Source organism: Macrotis lagotis, chromosome 3 (genome assembly GCF_037893015.1).
Source record: "Macrotis lagotis isolate mMagLag1 chromosome 3, bilby.v1.9.chrom.fasta, whole genome shotgun sequence".
Classification (NCBI taxonomy): Eukaryota; Metazoa; Chordata; class Mammalia; order Peramelemorphia; family Peramelidae; genus Macrotis; species Macrotis lagotis.
Window position 1 is genome coordinate 183,973,844 of NC_133660.1, and position 24,495 is coordinate 183,998,338.

Sequence of the window (24,495 nt, forward strand, 5' to 3'; positions counted from 1 at the left end):
GAGGTTGAACAAACAGTGAAAATCTCAAAGAAATAAAAATATTTTCCAATAAAACACACACACTTGGAGAAAATGAAAGAAAAATTTGAGATTCTGAAGACTCTGTGCTATGAATTACATACTATGAAAGACAGAAGAAACATCTAAGTCTTGGGGTACTTAGTCATGCCAAGAGATGGATTTGGAATGGCAAGTGCCTTCAACCATAGGTGCATAACCTTAGGACAGACAGCTGTTTGGGCGTTCCCGGCTGGGACTCATGCCCTCAACAAACACATTTGATGTTCATTCATGGTCTCTTGGCTGCATACATTCGCAACCATCTGTGAGGATGGCATCTTGCCTGTTTACAAGTTGGTGAGCCTGTTCCACTAGCAAGAGGGTGCCAAGTAAATAAGGTTTTGGATAGGCAGCTTTCATAAGACTTCAAATCCAGTCATCACGATCAGACCTTCATCTCTGTATGATAAGAAAATCTCATTTGTATGGGAAATCTATTTTTATATTTGGGAAATATTTTTAAATTGACTTGATTTAGGAAAAAATGGGTTCTACTTAAAAGAATAATGGGGCAAATGGGGTCTATGTCTTTTTTTCTTCAAGGGTATATTTGTATATTGTAACACTATATGTTAAAAATGTTAATCCTAGTGATACCTATTTTAATAATCATTTACTTTGCATTGGGGAGGTTTTTGCTTGGTACAGTTCATATATATATATATATATATATATATATATATATATATATATATATATATATATATATTACTATTACTTAGATCTTATGGATACTTTCACTTTAGAGGATTTATCCAGCATTTCCAAAATGTCATCAATTCTCTGCCTTTCTTGTATAAGCTTGTATACAAATAGGTCATATTAAAATAAAAAGTTGAAAATTATGATTTGAGATTGAGAGAAAGTACAAAGTGAAAAGGGGAACCAAAATATAGTCACAAACCTAAGCAATGAAAGAGATGAAGAAATGGAGCCTCAGAAAGGTTATAGAACTTAGACAAGGTCATAAATGTTGTTAGTGGGAAGTCAGAACACAAATTCTAGTCATGACTGTCATAGCATTTCAACTATGGGCTTACTGAAAATTCACATGATTAAAAGCTAAATTACTTTATGTATCATTTCTGCACTTTGGATTTCATCTGGTACCCTCTGAGGTGAAAACTGCCTCCCTCAACGGTCAAGAATATTTCTACAAACTCCTCTCAGTAGTTCAGTGATCAAGGACAATCTGGAGAGACCTATTAAGGAAAATGACAACCATTCCTGGGGCAGAGGATTATTGCAGGGAACAAACTATGGATTCTGAAAGCAAAACAAAATATACTATATTCAGTTTTTTTAAAAAAAATAATGTTTTTATTTTCTCTCATGTTTTTCTCCATTAGTTCTAATTCTTCTTTCATAAATTAAATAATATAAAATTATGTTAATCCTAATTTTACATACATAACCTATGTCAGATTGTTTCCTGCCTTGGGGAGGGGGATGAGAAAAGAAGATGGTGGAAGAATAGTGAACTCCAAAGTTTGCAAAAGGATAAATCTTGAAAAGTATCTTTTCATATAATTGTAAAATAAATAAATAAGAAGGAAAAATATTTCTGCATAATTTTGATGCTTCACATTGTTGATAATATGCCCTCCAGTTGTGTAAATCATAATAGATTAGGCGTTAAGTCAGCATCAACCAACTCATATTCTATTTTCTCACTTCTATAAGAAATTAATAATGCTGTGAATATAAAATCCAAAGCAATTTCAGATGAGCAATAAAAAGTAAAACACTTTGACTAAATGATCCAATCGCAAAATTTTTAAATAGAATAAGAGGACATATAGGGATCAAAAACACAATAGAACCTTGGGGCAAAAAGATACTTTAGAATTTATTTTTAATTCAAACCCATTGTATTGGCAAATGGGGAACCCAAGGTCCAGATAGATTAATGATGAACTTTCCAAAATAGAGAGGTAGGTGGTGGCAGGGCTAAGACTACAACTTATGTTTCCCAGCCTCAGAGGTTTCTTTTATAACATGTTGACATTATTTCCATAATAAGAAAGAAGGGCAGTTAGGTGGTGTATTGAAAAGAGAGAAATAGCCAGATTGAGTAATGAAGACTCTGACCTGTTGAAGTGACTGTAAAACAACAAAAAATGGGGGGGGGGGAGGCAAAATTATATTCTTATTAACAGGACCATGCAAAATTTAAAGAATTGAAGGGAGTCTAAAAAAATTGATATAGGTGTTGAATAATCAAGTTCTAATCTGATTCAAATGTATATAATAAGAATGTGAGAGAAAGAGAGCATGAACCCTTGCAATGAGCAAGGCAAAGAGATGGAAAAGTATAATGAGAAATGTTTGAATTTGGTTTGTGCAAGATTGCACAAGATTCTTAAATATCAGGAGGAGAAACTAGATTCATAGCATAATAGTCATTGCAATTTTTTTGTAGAGGAATTATATGACCAGAGCAGCCCAGTGAACCCTTGAAATTCTTGCTATTGTTTAAATTGAGAATTCAAGATGCTTTCACAGGAATATCCAAAATCATAACTCCTTTTATGAGAATTTGTACTCTTGTTAATTTCCATTAAAATTAAAGATAAATAGTTTATCTTATCTTTTTTTCCCAAAAAGATACAGAGTAGATATAAACAAAATTGCTTAAGGAATTTGTAAGCTAAAATTGAGATAAAATCTCTCCCATTCTGGGTATTACAACTGTAATATATCTGGTTACTGTGTTTTGAATGATTTAGAAAAACAGTTTTTTAGCTTTTGAATTTTTCTCCTATTACCAGATCCTTACCATATCTCCTATAAACTAGACTGTAGCATGTGATCAAAACCAGTGACCCCATAACTACATCATTGTCTTAACTGGGAAATTTATTTCCTTTTATCATTCTGTCTGAACCTGTAATGTCTGAATAGAAATGGGTGACTTGAATTTATTTTGCCAGCAAATGTTATCTAACAAATAATATGTTGCTATCAACTCAAATTTTGTTAAATTCATATACCTAAAAATTTTATAAAGGGAAAAAATAGTTCCCTTTTTAGGAATCTGAAAGTTCAAATTCCAAATACTTAGTTTGTTTTCTTTCCAACAACCTTGTGAGGTTAAAGTGTTATTTATCTCATAATGTGTTCTGTCAAGGTTAGGTATTAAAATTAATACCATCATTGAAGATTATGCATTAAATTAATTTGGCATTATTTGGTAGAATTACATGTAGAAATATTGAGCATTTGAGGGGTTTATTATTTTGAATTTCAGTACAAAATTGTGGCAACATCTTTATTTTCTGAATTGAAATAAGTCTTTCAAACCTCAAAGGCCAGGCATTTATTTTCTATGATTTAGACTTTCAATCTATTCATAATGTGCAACAAGCTATACAGTCATAAACATCAATCTCTAAAATGAAAGCACAAAGTATATTATAGTGAAAATAAATCTATAAAGTTATAAAGTGTGAACAAAGTCCCAAAAAGTTTAGAAATTATTTAAATTTTGCTGAGGTTTCACAATCAAAATTTCTTATGTGATTATCACTGTACATATATAGTTTACAACTTTGATTGCAACTAGGATAAAGATTAATTTTAACTTATTTTACATTTTTATTAATTAAATTTCCTACTCAAAATTTTTATTTTCTGTATTAACTAAATTTAATCTTTCACTCTTATTAGAAACATCACCTTCATCCACTAATTTTCTAAAAACATATTTGTAATGAAACATCATTTTATTAGGGAGGGTGGTGAAATATATCATTTTTTAATTCTAATGTGAAATTTATATGTTATGAAGTACAATAATAGAAGCAATATATGTAATATACAGGGTAATAGTGTAAGATTGAGAAGTCTCAGTAAGGAAGCAGTTCATATATTAAAGACTTCTGGATTCTAGAGGACTGAGAAGGTCATTACTAGCCAACAGAAGAATGTATTAAGAAATAAGATTAACTCAGTCTTAAACTATATTAATTAATGATGCTGTCAAGCAAAAAGAAGTGGAACTCTGTCATGGTCTTTCCTAGGCAAAACAAATCAGAAATTATGCGTCTTAACTACAGGTGACAAATTTTGGAAGGGACTTTGACAAATAGGAGTTATTTTTGTTTTTGTTTGCTTTTGTTTTGGGGGGACATCCAGGCCTCCAAAATTTTCGATGCCATAATGAAGAACTGCCAGATTTGATAATGAGAAAAATCTATGAAAAGAGAATGTAAAGGTATTTCCAGACAGAAAGAGTGTGGTGGTATAAAAGTATTAATTTCAAATATTCTATAGTGAATTGATATCTCTAAACTATTTTCCCCAAGTCCCATTGCAAATGATTGGTTCGTTCTAATGCTTGAAGATGCCTTGAATTTTTATTCTCAGATTTCTAGAGTTAACACTGAGAATCTGGGTTTCTACTTCTAGTCAAAAACATTTTGCTTCCCATTGAAAGCTACCCAGAACCCAATATTTTAGCAAAGATATTTATTAGCACCAAGTTCATAGAAAATGTGACCACAAAGTGAAAAATTGTTGTGTGAGCTAAAGGAAAGTCTTTTAATTTCTTATTATTAGAAGCCCTTTTTTGAGTCCATATCTGTCACTCTTTAAAGGGAATTATTCTCCATTAAGTCACTTCTCTCTCAGGTGATTATTTTTTTTTACAAGGCAGTGGGATTAAGTAATTTACCCAGGAGCACAGAGTTAGGTAATGATTAAGTGTCTGTGGTCGAATTTGAACTCAGGTCCTCCTGACTCCAGAACCAGTGGTCTATCCACTGTGCCACCTAGTTGACCCGACTATTTTTTTGAATTACTGTTTGTCTTTGTTCTTAGAATATTTTTATCTGCTTCCTAGATGGATACATCTACTTTTCTATTAAATGTTCAATGAGAAAGAAGGGTAATAAAGAAGTAAGAAGGAAGGAAGCGAAAAAGGAAGGGAGGGAGAAAACATTGTAAAAAAGAGCAGAACAGGGGTGGCTAGGTGGCACAGTGGATAAAGCACCGGCCCTGGAGTACCTGGGTTCAAAGCTGGTCTCAGACATTTAGTAATTACCTAGCTGTATGGCCTTGGGCAAGCCACTTAATCCCATTTGCCTTGCAAAAAACTAAAAAAAAAATGCTAAAATTTAAAAAAAGCAGTACAAGGGTAAGGGAAAGGGATAGAAGGGAGATAGCAAAGAAGGAAGGGGAAAGGAAGAAGGTAAAAGAAGAGAAAAGAGAGAGGAGAAAGAAATAAAAGCATACTTCCTCATGTCCTCAAACAGTGATTACCTATTAAGACAAGACTGAATAAAAATAATTATCTACTTGACATTTATACTCTCTGTTTTCCCACCTTAACTTTCTTTTTAACTTTATCCTTTTTTGGAAGCACAGATCTCCAATCAAAGTAAAGCAATCTATTTTTCTTAGCTCAGTAAATTGGCATAGAGGGAGAAGGATTGATGTTACTCTCATATTCTGATAAACCAACCAATACTGCTTCCACTAGCACACTAGCAGACAGTGCTGCCAAAATTAACATAAATCAGTCAACAAACACTTATTAGCTGGTACATTTGACACCAATCATTTATTAAAGAGAATAATCAGTAAGTACTCATTATGTTCCAGATGCTCATATAAGTATGTATATATTTGCTATATGAGTGCCATATATATATATATGTATATATATATATATATAACATACATATATGTTATGAGTGCTATATAAAACCAGTGTAAAGAGCTCTGAGTATACAAAGAAAGACAAAACTGACATACTAACCTCAATGAATACAGAGTCTAAAGAGGAAACAACAAGTAGATAACTATAGAGGCAAGAAACATATATATATATATATATATGTATATATATATATATACATATACATATATATGTAAAATGAGAGATATTCATCAGAGGGCCACGTATGTAAGTTCTTAACTATCAATAAATTGAGATTTTGTTAGGGTGAAAGATACTCCCTCTTCCAATACAATAATAATAATAATGATATTAAGGATAATAATACGTAATTACTTTGGTCTTTGATCATTTTTCAGATATATACATTACCATCTTTCTATCATGAAATTAAAGTTCTCCCAATAAAATATACTTATTGATGAAGAGGATCGAGGTATTAATAATATATAACATTTTAATATATTATCAATTGTGTTTTATTTTAATTGGATTATCATCATCAATAAGAAATTACATAAGAATACGTTAAAATGATAGGTCATTGGTCAAGGAATTTATGTTAGAGGTGAAAGCATATGGAAAAGACTGGACCATGAAATGCTTCCCACTTAGTTTGCTATATGAAGCTCTAAGGACAGTAGATATTCTGACCTTACAGCAGTATCACTTAGAGAGAAGGGATGGGCATGCATGCACCTACACAAAACACACATATACACAAATACATGAATTTAAGACTTGGATATATTGGATTTATTCAATTCTCAATTTGCACAGGAAACCATTATAAAATATTTCCAGTTAAGTTGTAATCTAGCCTTTTCGTGAAGACCACCAGTAAAAAAGAAGGCAAGAAATCCTTATGCAGACTAGTTCATGTTTTCAGACTCCATTTCTAGGAAGTACTTCCTTATACTGAGTTAAATTTAATTTTCAGAGGATTTCTATGCATTCAGCTAAAGTCTAATTTTGGCAATTTCTCCCCATTGCTCCCAGTCTGATTTGAAGAATCAATATGTCTAGTTCTTCTTTGACATGACAATCCTTTAAATACTTTAAGAGGATTCTCACATTCTTTGTGGATCATCTCCTTATCCACTCAAATAATTTTAGTTTGTTCAATTGATATATGTGTGGTATGGTCTGTTATTTGTTTAACATTTTCTTCATCTTTATGTAAATATTTTTAATTTTTCATATCTTTCATTTTTCTAAAATAACAAACATTATAAATAATCAGGGATTTTTATTTTGTAAGGAAGAAGGATAAAGGTTTCCTGACTAGTGATTTCAATATGGACAGTTCTCTATGTGAATATTTTCTCCAATGACAAACACTAATTTCAAATGATTGATGCATGTTTTATAGTTATGGTGTATCAGATCAGGTCTCAAACCCTGGTCTTTCTTACTCCAAATTCAACTTCTGTCCATTACAGTATGCTGCCTTTGCAAGGAGAGAATAGAGAATATTAAAATAAAGAAATAAGCAGTGGCAAAATAAAAGTCCTATAAAACGACTATTCTATTCCAATAGTAACTGGTAAAGGGAGGTGTATTATACATTTTAGCAGGAATTAGGGAACAATTTCTTCAAGATGCGTAGAGATGGTCTTGAATAATCTTGTTTTTCTCTTCTTATTTATGAATTTTCCAAAAAAAATTTACAGTGTTCCTAGCCTTTCATGACCATGTTCTTCAATCAAGAGTAGTCAGTTCAATCACCCCAGAAACCTCCCCTAAAATCAGAGAATCATGTGCTGTGTTTTTAATGGCAGTATTTAAGACCCCAAAGTATTGTATTGACTCAATCACAGACCTTTAATTGAAAGACTTATAAGGTGAAACACACATACCAGTTTCCGAGAAAAAAGAAAAGATTCTTTCTCAAAAGTATTGGTAGTTTTGTTGCTGCATGTGCAGGGTAAAAAGAAATCAAATGTGCTATGGAGGCTTTAGTAAGAAACTGGACTAGAAGTGTTGGTTGGTTACTATTTATATGTGTCAGAAAGTCAAATTAGGCCTGAGGGTAGCCAATACACTGATTGAAAAACTGGATTGAGAGAAGTGATTGAGGAAGAAAAGCTAACAATTATGATGAAAATGATTCGGGTTATATGTTGGAGTGAAATTAATGCATGAGAGAATAGTGTATTTTGAGAGGCTTTCTACCAAGGGTGGTTTCTATGATTGTATGTATGAGGTCTGAGAGAATAAAAGAATTTATTTGTGATAGGGAATTTGGTACTTCAGACAAGATATGAGACATTTTGTGTACAGTAACTAACTGTGACCTGGTGCAGCATATTCCAGTCAACTGAGCTATGATGAAAAACTAAAAGGTCAGGAGCTATCTCAGATAGTGTAATTAAATCATGGGTTTCTGAGAACCTTTGTTTTGGGAAGTGAATGGATTGATGGTGATAGAGGTCATAGGGTAAGCTAGACATGAATTATAGTTATTATGTCATTATAATAACACCGGGTTCCCAGTCCCTCATAATTTGTAGATGAATTGATGGTGTATAAGGGTGAAATACAGTTTATCAACCAATTCTGGAAATTTCCTATTCTCACTTCTAAACTCTTCAATTAGCAAGGTCACCAGTGCCTTGATGTTTTCCTATCCTCAAGGTTATGACATATAATAAATATTTAATAATAGCTAATGAGTGATAATGACATCTTCTCCAATACCAGCAACCAGTAGTAATCAATAATCGGGTCATTACCTATTTTCCAGGATAAGCATAAGGAAAACCAGCCTTTTCTCAGACAGTGCCTCTAGTGATTTATACTCAACTGTATTAATTTGCAATTGAACTTCCCATGATGCAGGCTTCATTGGATTGGTTAGGACCCATGAAGGAGCATGATAACTATATCAAGTTAATCATTGGAACTTTTAAAGCTGAGTCCCAGATAATTTTTAAGTAAGTATCTTCACAGGTTGTGAGATTCCTTAATTTCAATGGCAGGTATCAGGCATGAGACTGAGATTCCTTTGGGAATATCTGAGTAAATTTTAAAATTTGAAACCCATCTAGGCAAATAAGATTGATGTCTTGATTTTTTACAGATTTTTTAACTCGATCTACCCTTAACTGGATCTAGAACTAGGTCTACCATTAAGTTCAAATGGAGGCCCAAGGAGGTGTTTTTTATCCTTATAAATAGTAAATTCTTTAGCATATTTTTGTTTCATCTAAGATTTTAAGAGAAAGGATAGACTTTAGAGCAGCACAGATGGTCATTCTGAAGATTAGATGGCTCATAGGTATACTCATATTCAGTTTGTGATGAAGCATACAAATCTCGAAACCTATTTGAACAATCTATGTCATATATGTATTGCACTTGATAATAAAATATTTGGTCAACTTAAAAATCAGTGAAAAGGTTCTATGAAGAGGCAGAGCCAAGATGGCAGAGTAAAGTCAGGAACTCCTCCAATTCTTCCACAAACCCCTCCAAATACCTTTAAATAATGACTATACAAATTCCAGCAAAGCATATCCCACAAAAAGAAGTGGAATAATTTTCAAGCCTAGGAAAACTAGAAGATTGGCAGGAAAGATCTGTTGCATCAGGGTGAAAAAGGATTGTACAAGAAACCAGTAGTGAGGTGTATGAATCAGCAACAGTGGTGACTTCTAGATCTCTCTAGAAGTCCAGAGACACCAACAACAATTTAGAACGTAAGCAGGAAAGGTCTGAGAGTACAATGAAGCCCCAATCCCAGGAAACAAGGAGCAGGCCTTGGGAGCCATGGAATCAGCAATAGCAACATCTGCTTTCAGAGCTCTCAGTTCTCAATTGGAAATGAGGTCAGAAGGAGATTACTTGGGTTTCTTTTCTAGCACTGAGGCAGGACTCTGTTTCTTTGCCAATACTCAGATCTGGGTCACAGTCCTGGGTCAAAGACCCAATAAAAGCAAGAACAGTAGCACACCATAACTTGCTACCAAGAGGAGCAGGAACCTTCCTCAAAGATACAAGGAAGAAAAAATTATCTGTGGTCACTCACAGACCAAGCACAAGCCAAGAGAGGAATAAAATCTTTCCTGAGAACCTAGCAGCTTAGAAGAACTGAAAGCTGGCAGGTCCCCAAAACTATTTCTGAAAACAGTTGTTCAAAACCTTAGAAGATTGGAACGGTGCAGCCTCCAACCTGGACACGGCCCCATTTTAACAAAGCATTATCATATTAAAAAATACTTCAAATCACTACTGATTAAAGAAATGCAAATTAAAACAACAATGAGGTATTATTTCACACCTATTAGATTATCCCAGATGAGAAAAAAAAGAGAAGATGATCAATATTGGAGAGTTTGTAGGAGGATTGGGACATTGATATATTGTTGGTGGTGCTGTGAACAGGTCCAAGCTTTCTGCAGAGCAATATGGAAGTATGCCCAAAAAGCAATAAAACTATTCATACCCTTTAACCCAGCAATTCCAATTCTAGGACTATATCCACAAGAAATTATAAAAAAATAGAAAATATCCTACATGCTCCAAAATAGCAACCCTTTTGGTAGTGGCAAATATTTGAAATTTGAGGGGATGCCCACCAATTGGGGAATGGCTAAACAAGTTATACTACATGAATACTATGGAATATTACTGTTCTATCAGAAACAACATATAGTTTGACTCCAGAGAAGCATAGAATGACTTGATGGGATATGATGCTGAGCAAAGGGAGTAGAGTAAGGAGAACAATTTATACATTAACATTATGAGATAAATCCCCTTGATGGAACCAACCCCTCTTGACTGTTCAAAGAGCTAGGACAACTGTATTTGACAGATTATGGACTATATTATTCCCCATCCAAAGAAAGAACAAAAAAACAAAGAAAAATACACAGAAAAAAACACCCCTACTGAATCTGATGAACACTTTATAAAAAATGATCTCTAATGTAACTCTTTTTTCTAAGTCTTAATTCCTCATGCCAAAAACTATTAATTTGTAAATATTTTTAACAAAATATCTATGTATAATCTTACCCTGACAATTTCCATTTCAGGGGAGAGGGGTGGGAAGGGAGGTGAGGGGAAACTTTGTAACTTGGAAATATACATGTACAAAGGAATAAAAATAAATAAGAAATTCAAAGAAAGAGTTATAAACAATTCATAGTCTGGAAAAATGTCTCAACAGGGAAAAAAAAACCTCTGACCATAGAAAGTTACTATGCTGACAGGGAAAATCAAACAAAACACTTGGAAGATGATAGCAAAGTCAAAGATTTGATATGTAGATTCTCCAAGAAAACTTTTAATTGATTTCAAGTCATGGAAGAGCACAAAATGAATTTTTGAAATTAAATAAGAGAGATAGAAGAAAAATTGAGAAGGGAAATGAGAGTGATATAAGAAAATCATGAATCGGAAAAATTATAAAAAGAGGCACAAAAATTTGCTGAAGAAAAAAATGATTTTTAATAAGTAGAATTAGTCAAATGCAAAAAAGGTACAATAGTTCCCTGAAGAAACATTAGAATTGAGAAAATGGAAGCTAATGACTTTATAAGAAATCAGAAAAAAGAAAACCAATAAAAAGAAAACTAAAAGAATGAAAAAATAGATGGTGATGTGATTGACTTGGAAAACACATTCAAGAGAGATAATTTAAAAATTATTGTTCTACCTGAAAGTTGTAATAAACAGAAAAGTTTCTAGACATCTTTCAAGGAATTATCAAGGAAATATCCTCTGAAGTACCAGAAAGCAAAATAATTATTGAGAGAATCCACCAATCACTTCCTGAAAGGGATGCCAAAATGAAAAAAACCAGGACTATCATAGTCAAATTCCAAATCTCGCAGGTCAATGAGAATATATTTCAGGCAGTTAAAAATGGAACAATTTGAGTATCATGTAGCCACAGTCAGGCCAAAAACAAGATTTAGCAACTTATACATTAAATTATCACTGGGCTTATGTTATCAAATTATAACTACATAACAAAATTGAACATATTCTTTCTGGGGAAAAGATGGATATTCCATGAAAAAGTGGACTTTCAAAATTTCCTGCTGAAAAGACCAGAGATAAACAGAAAATTTGACTTCAAATGACTCAAGAGAAGTATAAAAATGTAAACAGGAAAGGGAAATTATAAAGTAGTTAATGTTGTTGAATTGTTTATACACCTTCATGGGTATATAATAATCTTAACTCATACAAATTTTATCTTTAATACAACAGTCAGAGAGAATATATATATATATATATGTGTATATATATATATATATATATATATATATATATATATATATATATATATAGACAGAAGGCACAGATTGAATAGAATATGAAGGGATTTTATTTAAAAAAATAAAGTTAATCAGTGAGAGAGGAATGGCCTGGGAGAAGGAGAAAGGGGGTGGTAGAATGAACAAATTAAAAAAAGTCAAGAAAAATTTTCAATGTAGTGGACAAGGGGAAAGGTGAGGAGGAATGGGTGACTTTTATTCACATATGAATTGACTCAAAGAAGAAATATCATGCAAACTCAGTTGGGTATAGAACTATATCTTACCCTACAGGAAAATAGGAAAATAAGAGGATTGGGAGGGAGGTGGTGATAGGACAGTAAGAAAAGAAAGTAATTTAGGGGGAGGGATTAGCAGAAGGAAAACACAGTTGAGGAGGGGCAGAATGAAAAGAGAGAGAATATAAAGAATGTGGTGAATGGGAGACTAGGATAGAGGAAATATGACTAGCATTTGTAATTGTGAAAAAAATTGTGAAGTTAGTTTCTTTGATAAAGTCCTCATTTCTCAAACATTTAGAGAAATGAGTGAAATTAAAAAAAAAATTCTCCAATTGGTAAATGATCAAAAGATATGAACAGTTTACAGATAAGGCTATCAGTGCTATCCATAGCCTTTTTAAGAAAATTGTTGCTATTGATAAGAGAAATATAAATTAAAACAATTCTGAGATACTAACTTGTTCCATTAGAGTGGCAAATAGGGAAGAAAAGGAAAATCACAAATGTAGGAGGGGATGTAAGAAAAATGAGATATTAAGGCACTGTTGGTATAGTTGTGAACTGATTCATCTACATTGTAGAATAAGTTGATGCTATGCCCACAAGGATATAAAATCATGCATATTCTTTGATCTAGCAATGGCACTGCTAGATCTGTAACCCAAATACTAGAAGACCTGTCATTGAATTACAATTATCAGTGAACTATGAAAAAGTTCCAATTGCCCTCTTCTAGTTTCTTTCCAGAATTAGGTTAAATATTCTTTATTATGTTTATTTCATAATAATAACTATGCAAAGAAATATTTGTAATTATGTTCTACTTTTACATATCTAAAATTATATTACAGAAATTCCTTTCCATGAAGTGATTTCTTTGCCCTTAGTTACAAAATGATTTAATGAGAATGAAACTTACTTAATTTTAATTTAAATTTCTTTATAATTTTTTTGAGAATTTGTATATTTGATCAAAGACAGATATCAGTCTTCCAGCCATTCTCTAGGTGGAACATGTTTTTGAATGTGTTTAAAAATTCATTTGTGAATTTCCTGGTAACTAGTACAAAAAGGAATACATTTCTGTTAGCTGGGATGTTTCATTCAGCTGAAATGTTAAATAGTAGGTCAAGGAGAAGAGACAATTTCCCATATTACAATTCACCTAACAACTTGCCTTATATACAGTAGATGTTCAACAAATACTTGATAAGAAAGCTGTTCTTTGTTATCATATAATATAATCATAGAAAAAGCATTATCAATTAATTAATCAACATTTATAAAGTATCCACTAAATGCCAGGTACCATGTTATGCACTATGGATATAAAATGGATCAAAAATATAGTTCCTGCCTTGCAATATGATGTGTTTTCACATGCTTACTTGTGAAGAAAGCAAAAGAAAGAAAGATATACACAGAGAAAGAGACAAAGAATGAGGGAAAGTGAGGAAGACTTAAAAAGAGTAAGAGAAAGAAAAAGAGAGAGAAAGGAAGGAGGAAAAGAAAGAAATAAAAAAGGAAGGAAGGAATGAAGGAAGGAAGGAAGGAAGGAAGAAAGCTAAAGGAGGAAAGAAAAAACGAAGAAAAGATGAAAGGAAGAAAGAAGATTACACGTATTTGAATACAACTTCTCAAAACAGAATGAGCATTTATAATGGCGAATGAAATGAACCAGTTGCACAGTGGGCAGGTAAGAATGTTTGAACCATCTTTTTTTAACCTTTTTTATTCTGAAGCATGAAGCACATGGACAATGGGGTTCATAGGCATCTATTTTTAAGAGTCATAATTAATTAATTAATTAATTTTCGTGCGTATGTACGTCCATATTTACAAGTTACAAGAGTTCCCTCCACCTTCCCTTCGCACCTCCCCTCATCAGGGAACAGTCAGGTTAGCATTTTTCATACATATTTTGATAAACATATTTATAAATTAATAATTTTCAGCATGAGTTATTAGGATTAAGGGAGAGAGATGCATAACAACTAATTTTATAATGTACTCATCAGATTTGGGTAGGGTTGGGGTTTTTTTCTCTCTGTGTATTACTTTGTTTTGTGTTTCTACCTCTGGATGGTGATAACATAATCTATAGCCGGTCAAATATAGTTGTCCTAGCTCTCTGGACTGCCAAGAGGAGCTACTTTAATCAAACTTGTTCATCTCATAATATTGTTGTTGATGTGTACAATGTTCTCTTGGTTCTACTTCCTTGACTCAGCATAAGATCCCAACAGTCATTCTATCATCTCTAGAGTCTGACGAGTTATGGTTTCTTATAAAACAATAATATTGCATATTATTCATGTATCTTATCTTGTTTAGCCATTCCCCAATTTTCAATTCTTTGCCACTACAAAAAGTGCTGCTATGAATATTTTGGAACATCCCATTGTTTCATAATTTCTTCTGGATATAGAACTAGAATTGAAATTGTTGAATCAAAGGGTATGAACAGTTTTATTGTTCTTTTGGCATAATTCCATATTGCTCTCCAGAAAGGTTGGATCTATTCACAGCTCCACCAGCAATGCACTTAATGCCCCAATTCTCCCACAACTTCTCTAATGCCTTTTTTTAATTTCATAGGGGTCTATTTTACAAGTGAGGGCAAACATAACCAATCTGCTACATCCTTACATGAAACTCTAAAGACTGCATTTTTTAAATCATCTCTTCTTGATTTTTTTGTTCCCCTTGTTATCTATGTCCTCACATCTCCTTCCATTATATTTAGTTGCTTTCCATTTTACAAGGTTTAAAGCTGAACTTCTAATTTTTCTTGAATTTCATGAAGAGCATCTACGTGTCTTTGACTATAGAAAATTGAGGCCATCAGGAAATAGCAAGAGTTTGTGTTTGTTCATTAAAAATTAAAAATCAAACCTAGGAGCTACAGGATGAAATGATTGTGGAAAGAGGGACTAAGTTGGGAGAGAAAGAAGGAGGGAAAGAAAGAGACAGATAGAGAAAGAGAGACAGAGTGTGAGCAGAGAATAACGTGTGTGTGTGTAACTAAACATATACATATATATATATACATATATATATATATATATATATATATATACACACACACACACACATTCAGTAACTCATGGAAAGCTGATGTATGTGTGTATATATATATATGTTATCTTACTCATGAATATATAGTAATATCTTATATATGATGGCATGAAAGATAATGGGGAGATGGGGAAAGAAGATAAACTAACATTATAGACGCTTCTGTGAATTGGTAGTGCAAATTTAGTTTGTGCAAAAATAGGGCAAGTGTATAGGTGACAAAATTTAGTCATGCATTGGTCCCCCAGTCCAAAAGAAAAGATCTATATAAGGATAAGAGAGGTAACTTTATGAATTTCTTATTTCCCTTTTGAAATGAGTTTACCTGCAGGAGAAATGTAGTGAATAAAAGTCAATAAATAAAATTTTATCTAGTGTATGTACATTTTTTTTGAGATGCTCCTCTTAGTTATTTTTAGGACCGTTAGGACCAAAAGGCAACCTAGGTCACCAGTCATGTGTGACAATGTAGTGACAGATTTGACTTTGCTCAAATTAATCTCAGAATATCCTAAAATAGGATATAACTCTGTTCTTAGTATCCTGATCATGTTCTTAGTATCATACTTTATTAATAAATAGAATTTAAATGCCATATTTTGATACAAGGTTCTTAATCTGTGGACTGTGAACATAAAAAAACATTTCAAATTAATTATATCAACTTCTATATCTGTCTATCTATCTATCTATATTTAAACATACCTTCATGAAAAATATTAGACTATACCAGTTTCAAAGGACTCCATGACCCACAAATTTTAAGAAACCCAGAAGCCAAATCACAGTATAAAGAAAAAGAATGGTAAAGCCAAATAGAAACTATATTTTTTAAGTCTTTAATTCACCAATGCACAATGCTCATTCTATTCTTGCTTCCTAAAGTACTGTTTCCTTTAAAGCTCAGTTTAACTCTTATTTTCTCCAGCTTCAACCAATTATATTGTATTTATTTTGTACATGTTTAAATGTAAACATTTCCTTTTTTAGATTGTAGGAATTTTTAGGACAAAACAGTTTAATTTTTTTCTTTTGTAGCCCCAGAACTTTGTGTGACATTTAAAAGATCCTTATCAACTTCAGGGGGAAAAAATAGTCTATGTCTTTCAGGAAATGTCATTTCATACATAAAATATATCAGGAATTATGTTGAAAATTGATATAATTTCCCTTGCAAGAAAAAATGCATTTAGACATAAATAATGCAATGCAGTTTCCTGCTCTGACTATATGTTAAGAAGGTACCATCTCATGCTTTAAAAACAAAAATTTTCTTGTTACTTGTCATGCTGCCTGTGGGAGCTAGAAAGTCAAATCTACATCCCCTATTTTATGGATACATAAAGTGACTAATGGTGTGGTGAGGTGAATTTCTAATGATCACATATGAGTCAGTAATGGAGCTGGAAGTCCTGGTCCCCATCTGCCACCCTCTCTCCATCACTCTTAGGTAGAACCAATGTATGCAGAGCAATTGGGTTACAAAATCCATCTTTTCCTCTAATTTATTTTTTTAGCAAAAAGAACTATGACATAAATAAATGGGTACATATTATATACAGATGATTAAAGACAGGGAAAGTCTATGGCAGAAAGCAAAATCTTGAGTGCATAGGAATCATCATTTTATTAAAAAAATTAAGTTCACTTTGAAAAGAAGCCTCCTCAGTCCCTCACTGCAGGGGATTAAATTTTTCTCTCTAAAGTTCAGAGTCAGAAGATAATTTATCTGGTTAAAATTTAAGAAAATAATAGATTTATTGGTTGTGATATTGAATATATATATATATATTTTTTAAAATTTTTAAATTGATTTTAAATTTTAATATAGCAATCTATTCTTAGTAAGTAACCCAACCTCCCCAAATTCAATCAGCTGAAAAATGACCATATCTTACACTATAAAGTATATTCTTAGCTTCTGCTATATGAAAAATATTTGTCCTCTAGAACCAAGATTGTCCATTGCATTTAATCTGGATTTAGATGCATTTAAAACTTATTTTCATTGACCTTATATAATCATGATATTCTTCTGAACAAAGGAAACCCAAACCAATTATAATAGGAAATAGTTACATGTTTTCTAACTTAATTTTATACATATTTATTTTTTAAAAATCAGACCTGGGATTCTATTGGTGGAAACAAATTCTGAGGGGAGAATTCCTAAACCACATCTTCTTCATGGGGCCTGATTTAAAATTTTAGTTTTAGAAAATTGCTTGGAAAACCTAAGAGGTTGATAAGCTTGCACAATTTCATACAAACAGTATGTGTCAGAGATTTGACTTCTATATAGACCCTGCTGACCATGCTGACCATGATTCTTTGTCAACTACTGTGTATTCTAGTAACTACTACTTCTCTGCCATATTTCTTTTTAATTTATAGTAATTGTATTGCATTAATAATCATATAATTTTTTGCATCATTTCTGAATCAATGGACATTTTCTTGATTTTGTTTTGCCTGTCAGTATAAAAATAAATACTATGATTAATTTTAACTATATTTGACTTCTTTGGAAAATAATCTTAATTGGTGTAATAAATTAAAGGAAGTAGATACTTTCATAGTTTTTCTGGAATAATTTCAAATTGTTGACCCACATTTGATTACTTTCTATCATAGGATATTTATTTATATTTAGAATATCTGTTGAATTTTATTGTTCCATATTCTAGATATATTTATAATAACTCAGCAAAGACAACCTTAATCATTTGTCATAAAAGTAGCAAAAATAGATTTAATAAAAGAATTATATAACTTTTAAGGTTTGCAAAGTTCTTTGAGTTTAATATTAGATCTTATTCTAATATGAGCTATGAAAAATACAAGGTATTGGAATTTATTTTTCATATGAAGAAATTGAGGCTGAGAGACATTAAATGATTTACCTTCAACCGCAGGGTCCCACAGTTAGTAAGTGTTGTGGGAAAGAGTTTGACTTACATTTATCCTCTAGTCATAAGTTCATTTAGTTATTCTAGTTTTATCAAAATTGTCTTAATTATGTCTGAGGTCTTTTTCAGCTCTTTCAGGCTATGACTTATGATTAAATGAATTAAATGAATCCATATTAGAAATTATAACTAAGACCACAAATGAAAAAAATGATATGCTGGCAAGCAGTCTCTTTTCCTTTCCCAACAAACTAGAGACTGTAATAGATATTTACTGTCACTATTACCAACATTCTAAAATTATTTACAATTTTAAATTATCTGAAATCCTTGAGGTTCCTATGAGGTTTTTAATCATTTATATGGACCCTGCTATTGCTCTTTGAGCTTGACAAAAGTATAATCAGATAAAGAAATGAATAGCATAACAATCACTTAAAAGAATAGTACCTTATATGGAAGTTAGTTTATCATGTCTATCTTGGTTTCAGAAAGTTTATTTCTATTATATTAAAGATTCTTGAAATAAAAAATGTGTAGATTATATTTTAAAGATATACATGTATATATATACATATATATGTGTATATATGTATTATATATATATATATATATATATATATATATACAGCTACATGTCATTGTAATGACATTGTTTCATCATATCCACCCAAGCAACAAGTTTCTTCCTTTTAGTGAAAACAATATTCAGAATAGAATTCCACTTTGTTGTTTTCACTTCTGTTTAAAGAAGAATATTATCTCTAACATAAATCAATAAGTCATTAGCTACTTTACTTTTGGCAGAGAGAATGTATTTACAGATGTCTGGAAAATTAGTCCCTTATTAATACTCTGTCTCAGGCTTGCATGTTTTGTTTTGTTTTTTGTGGGGTGGGGGGGTGTTTCAAGGCAAGCGGGGTTAAATGGCTTGCCCAAGGCCACACAGCTAGGTAATTATTAAGTGTCTGAGACCAGATTTGAACCCAGGCACTCCTGACTCCAGGGCCAGTGCTTTATCCACTACGCCACCTAGCCACCCCACTTGCATGTTTTCTAATCTCATATAATTCCTCTTTTTGTCCAAGTGGCCTGTAGTAGACTCCAATGAACTCAACTCTTTTCTCTCTTCATTGACCTCTACTAAAATATTTTTTTCATTAAGCTTACTTCCTCTGCTTCTTGGCTTTCCTTACATGATTATACCTTCTTAATATACAGTGCCAAATCACTTCCCCCTGAACCCCCCCACTCATTTTATTTCTTGTGAACAAGTAATATCCACACAGAACCAAGTTCCATTGGCACCTCCCTTTCTATAGATAGCGAGGTGGTACAGTAACTAGAGAGCCAGACCCTGAGTCAGGAATAATTGAATTGATTTGTTTTTTGACAGAGTATGAGGAAATTTATTAACCCCTGCCTGCCTCAGTTTTCTCATGGATAAATAAAGTATTTTGCAAACATTAAAATACTACATAAAACTAGCTATTTTTACTATTACTTCTATTTGTTGGCTAAACTTCATATGTTTATGCATAGACTTTGGAAGTCAAGAGTTCTATAACTTTTCTTTAGTGTGCTGTGTATATGAGTTTCTCACTTGTTCCTCTCTTTTCTTTTTTTGATATTTTCCATTTTACTTGTATTGTAAAGTATTCATAGCTAGTCTTCCCTTCAACCTGTTTATTTTAGAGGATTTTTTATTAGATTTGCAAGATACCCAACAAAGACATTCTTACCAGTCTTTGTAAGATACATGCCATCTATGGTCAAGAATCTGTCATCTCAATGTTTTAATCTGTGGTCCAGAAATACAAATCAAATTCTCAAACCACGTCTTCATAAACAGCTGATCACTTCCAAAATCCATTTTTAAGTCTTTTCTTTTCTGCCTTCAAATGGACTGTAGAAAGAAAAACAGAATCAGTGCCCCTTATGGTCTTTGAGTTTTTTGTCCATGACTTCCTGAAGATTGATGATGCTTTTTAAGATCCTTCTGCCAAAATCATTTATGCCTACAATAAATCATCAAAAGTAGGTTATTATTAGATATTCTGATAAGGATCAGACACTTTTCTGTTTTGTATATAATCTCGAAGTAGACAAATTATCTCTCTATTGGTGATAGCAGGCTGACAAATTAGAGCTTCACTTCTGAGCAAGGGATCACCAACTCTTTTTTTTCTTACTTTTATATTCACTGGGTGAGTCCTCTCCTAATTTTTCTACATTGTTCTCTGAAGGACAGGCAATTTCTTCCTTTGTCTTAATCAGTTCCCCAAATACTCAGTTCCCTTATCTTCAGGAAGATTCTCAAGTCATTTTTTGAGTTCTAATTATATTTCTTCTCTTTCTCTTTTTCAATGCCCTTCTATTCCCTACAGTCTTGATAACCATGCCTTTCCTCTTCCATCTTGGCATTCTTTTTTTTCTCTTCCTCAAACCCTCATTTTGGTTTCTTTTGAGATTACATCAGGGACTATATCAGCATTTCATGCTTCATTTGAACCTTGTATTTGAAAGTCAAATGTTCTGTTCAACTCTGGTCTTTTTTTTAATTAGGAGTGCTTGAAATTCCTCTATTTCTTTGAATTTCCATGTTTTCCCCCAGAAGGATTATATTCAGTTTTTCTGGGTAAGTGATTCTTGTTTTTATTTTAACTCTTTTGCCCTTCAGAATATCATATACTAAGTACCCTAATCCTTTAATATAGAAGATTTTAAATCTGGGACTCCATGATATTGAATTATTTCTTTCTAGCTTCTCCAAATATTATTTTCTTCAGTGGGAGGTTTGTAATTTGGCTGCAATATTACCAGAAATTTTCATTTTTAGATCTCTCAGGTGATCAGTTATTTTTCAATATTTATTATATCTTCTGGTTTTAGAATATCATAACAGTATTGATAATTTCTTGAGAGATGATATCTAGCTCTTTTTTATTTTGGTTTTTGTGTATTCCAATAATTTTTAAAAATTATCTCTCTTGGATCTATTTTCTAGGTCAGTTGCTTTTTCCAATGAGATATTCTCATTGGCTTCTATTTTTTCACTTTTTTGATTTTGTTTTATTGTTACTTGATTTTTCATAATGTTATTACTTTACATTTGTTTAATTCTAATTTTTAAGCAATAATTTACTTAAGTGTGCTTTTGTACCCTCCTTTCCATTTGACCAAGTCTATTTTTTATAAGAGTTGTTTTTTCTTTATTGGATTTTTGTACCTCTATTTTACCATTTAAAATTTTATTTTCTTCCATATTTGTTTTTGCATCTCTTTTGCTAAGCTATTGAGTGATTTTTCATTATATTTTCTCAACACTCTCATATTTCTTCCCAACTTTTCCTCTATAACTGTTTTTTGATTTTCACAATTATTTTTGAGCTCTTCCATGAACAGAAATTAATTCCTATTTTTCTTGGAGGTTTTAGACAGAGGAACTTTGACTTTGTTTTTATCATGTTACCATAGTAACTTTCCATGATCAGAATTTTTTTCAGTTATTTGCTCATTTTTCCATTCTGTTTCTTTACTATGATCTAAAGAGAGGTAGTAACTCTTCTCTTGGGCTGTACCTTGGTCTATACATGATCACAAAAATTATTTTTCTGCTCTGGATCTGTGAAAATGGACCCCTCTCTTCTGCGATTCAAAGCTCTGATGTCCTCATGATCTTCCTCATCCAGGGATTTCCACCCAGAATTATGACCCTGCTGTGAGTATGGACAAAACAACAGAGTCTTGCCTCAGTGCTAACAAGGAGACCCCTGTAATCTCCTGATCAGTTGTTCAACTTCCTTACCATTTGTGGACTGGGAGCTCTGGGAGCTACTTCAGTGGTTTCCAAGGACAGACCCCAACTTGCAGGACCAAATCTGCACTTACTGGCATGACCTGCAATAGATTGTGCTCCAAACTCATGTAGGTACAAAGATTTTTCCTCACCTTCTACATTGTCTTTGGCATCTGTGGACTGAGAGGTTTGGAAAGTCACTCAAAGTTCTGCTTCTGATTAACTAAGATAGAAACTGTGTTGGCTAGGCTTGTGTTAGACTCATCTCTCTCAGTATGACAGATCTTTCCTGCTGACCTTGTATGTTGTCTTGGGCTATAAAATTATTTCACTGTTTTTGCTTTTGAGGTCTGCCACTCTAGAAAAATTTTAATCATTATTTAATGGTATTTGGAGGGTTACCAGGTAGAGCCCAGGTGATTCCCTGCCATGTTGACTCCATCTCTTAATAGTCCAGTTTTCCCCAGTTCTATACCTATTAAAGATATAGTGTATTGGAAATATACCTGACTCCCAAGTTAGAGGACCTGGGTTTGACATTTGCTTCCAACAATACTTTTGTGACTGAAATTAAGTCACTTAACATCTCCAAGTTTTCCAAATTCCCTTATCTATACAATTTTATCTATAAAATGAGGGGATTTGTGAACAAAATGAAACCAAGATAATCTAATGTACTTTTCAAGCAATATAACAGTTTATTTACAGGGACATATAGTTTTTAATAATGTGGGTCTGACTATCTATTACTCAAGACAGTGATTACAATGGGGTGAAAAACACTCTTTTTTTGAGCACTGAAAGGTTGGAAGCTTCAGGATCAGGGCATTTGGATAGCTTTATGATTAGCTGAAGCTGGGGAAAGCCTTCAGGGTTGTCTGATCATTCTCCTCTCTGAAGATTAAGGAATGTTAATTACTTTATAAGCCTCAACTATAACTAGGCATTTTGGTTATAAATTCAGAAACATCTCCATCAGTATCACCCCCAGTTAGTTATCTCCTTGGGGAGACCAAAACACCATTATTTTGAAAAGGAGTCATGAGAGCTGAATACTCTCCCTTGCAGAGGGGACCAGTTTGAAGTAGTTTCCCAGTTTAAAACCAGAGACCTAGATTAGATTAGTTAGCAAGTACATGCCCCAGAGGCTATAGTGATTACATCATTATTTTGAAAAGAGAGTAAATGCACTTTTTGACTCCACTGAGAAATGAGGTTTGACAAAATGTGGAATAAGATAATTAGTAAAATTTATTATTAAGTGATACTGCATAGTTTTAATTTGACTTGATGACTTCTACCGTCCTTTCCACTCTGAGATCTATGCTATCATGATTCTGAATTTAACACTATGTGGAAGATTTGGTTATGCAAATAGGGTAAGCTTCAAATTTTTATGTAAACGCACTTCTAGTTTCAGGTCTTATTTTATATCTGAACTACTCCCATAGCATCCTCAAATAGTTCTCCTTCATTCTGGTCTATTGCTTTTCAAAACATTTTGCATAAAGTCATCTGATTAATTTTTCTGAAATATGGCTTTCATGGACTTTTCAAGAAAAACAGAAAAACCATCCACTGATTATAGGGTTGTAGATGATGACAACCTCCATTGTCAGAGAGTCTGGTTGCAAATTACACATTCATTATTCTTACTATTCTTTTGTATGAATCCTTTGCTCAGTCAAACTTGTTATTCTTGCCATTTTTCCATTATAGATGTATTTTCCCTCAGTTTTTCAAGGACTGGTCTTATGTAACTTTTTTTTTTAAGTCTACCACTAAATGGCTCCTGCTGCTGTTATTGGTGGCATTGTGACTTGTGGACCTGAGGCGCAACAGGACCTGACAATGAATGCCCAGAAGTATGTGTAGCCGCCCAAACAGCAGCCTATGATATATATCTGCGGAGAATGTCATACAGAAAATGAAATAAAATCCAGGGATCCAATCAGATGTAGAGAATGCTGATATAGAATAATGTACAAGAAAAGAACAAAAAGATTGGTGGTTTTTGATGCCCGGTAAAATCCTGAGAATTACTTTCTTCTAGATGTCTCACATCCATTTCAATTTGTGTAGTTTTTAGGTTATGTGATTTTTTTAAAACAGATACCACTGTAATACTCTTCCATTCTGTAGCTATAAATTATTTTTAAAATAAAATTTTCAAATGTAGTAACAAAAAAATCTACAACTTAATATTATGCCTTGTCTGTATCAGTCACTTAATGAATACATATTAATTGATATAAATAATAAAGATATTGACTAGAAATTTTTCCCTACGCCCCTCTCTTCTAAACTTTTCATTCCTATCCTGCAATGCCAGCCTCAATTCCTCTTGCATGAAGTCTTCTGAGAATACAAAAAAACTCTCCCTCCCAAACATGCATTGCCCCTGCTGTTTACTAAGTTTGGAATTACTTTCATTATCTTTTTATGGTGTAATTTT

General features: G+C 32.5%; 1 pseudogene; it reads left to right on the forward strand.

Annotated features, from left to right (window-relative positions):
* The first annotated feature begins 23,891 nt into the window (after positions 1-23,891).
* LOC141516353 (DNA-directed RNA polymerases I, II, and III subunit RPABC4 pseudogene) lies at positions 23,892-24,074 on the forward strand (annotated as a pseudogene).
* The last annotated feature ends 421 nt before the right edge of the window (positions 24,075-24,495 follow it).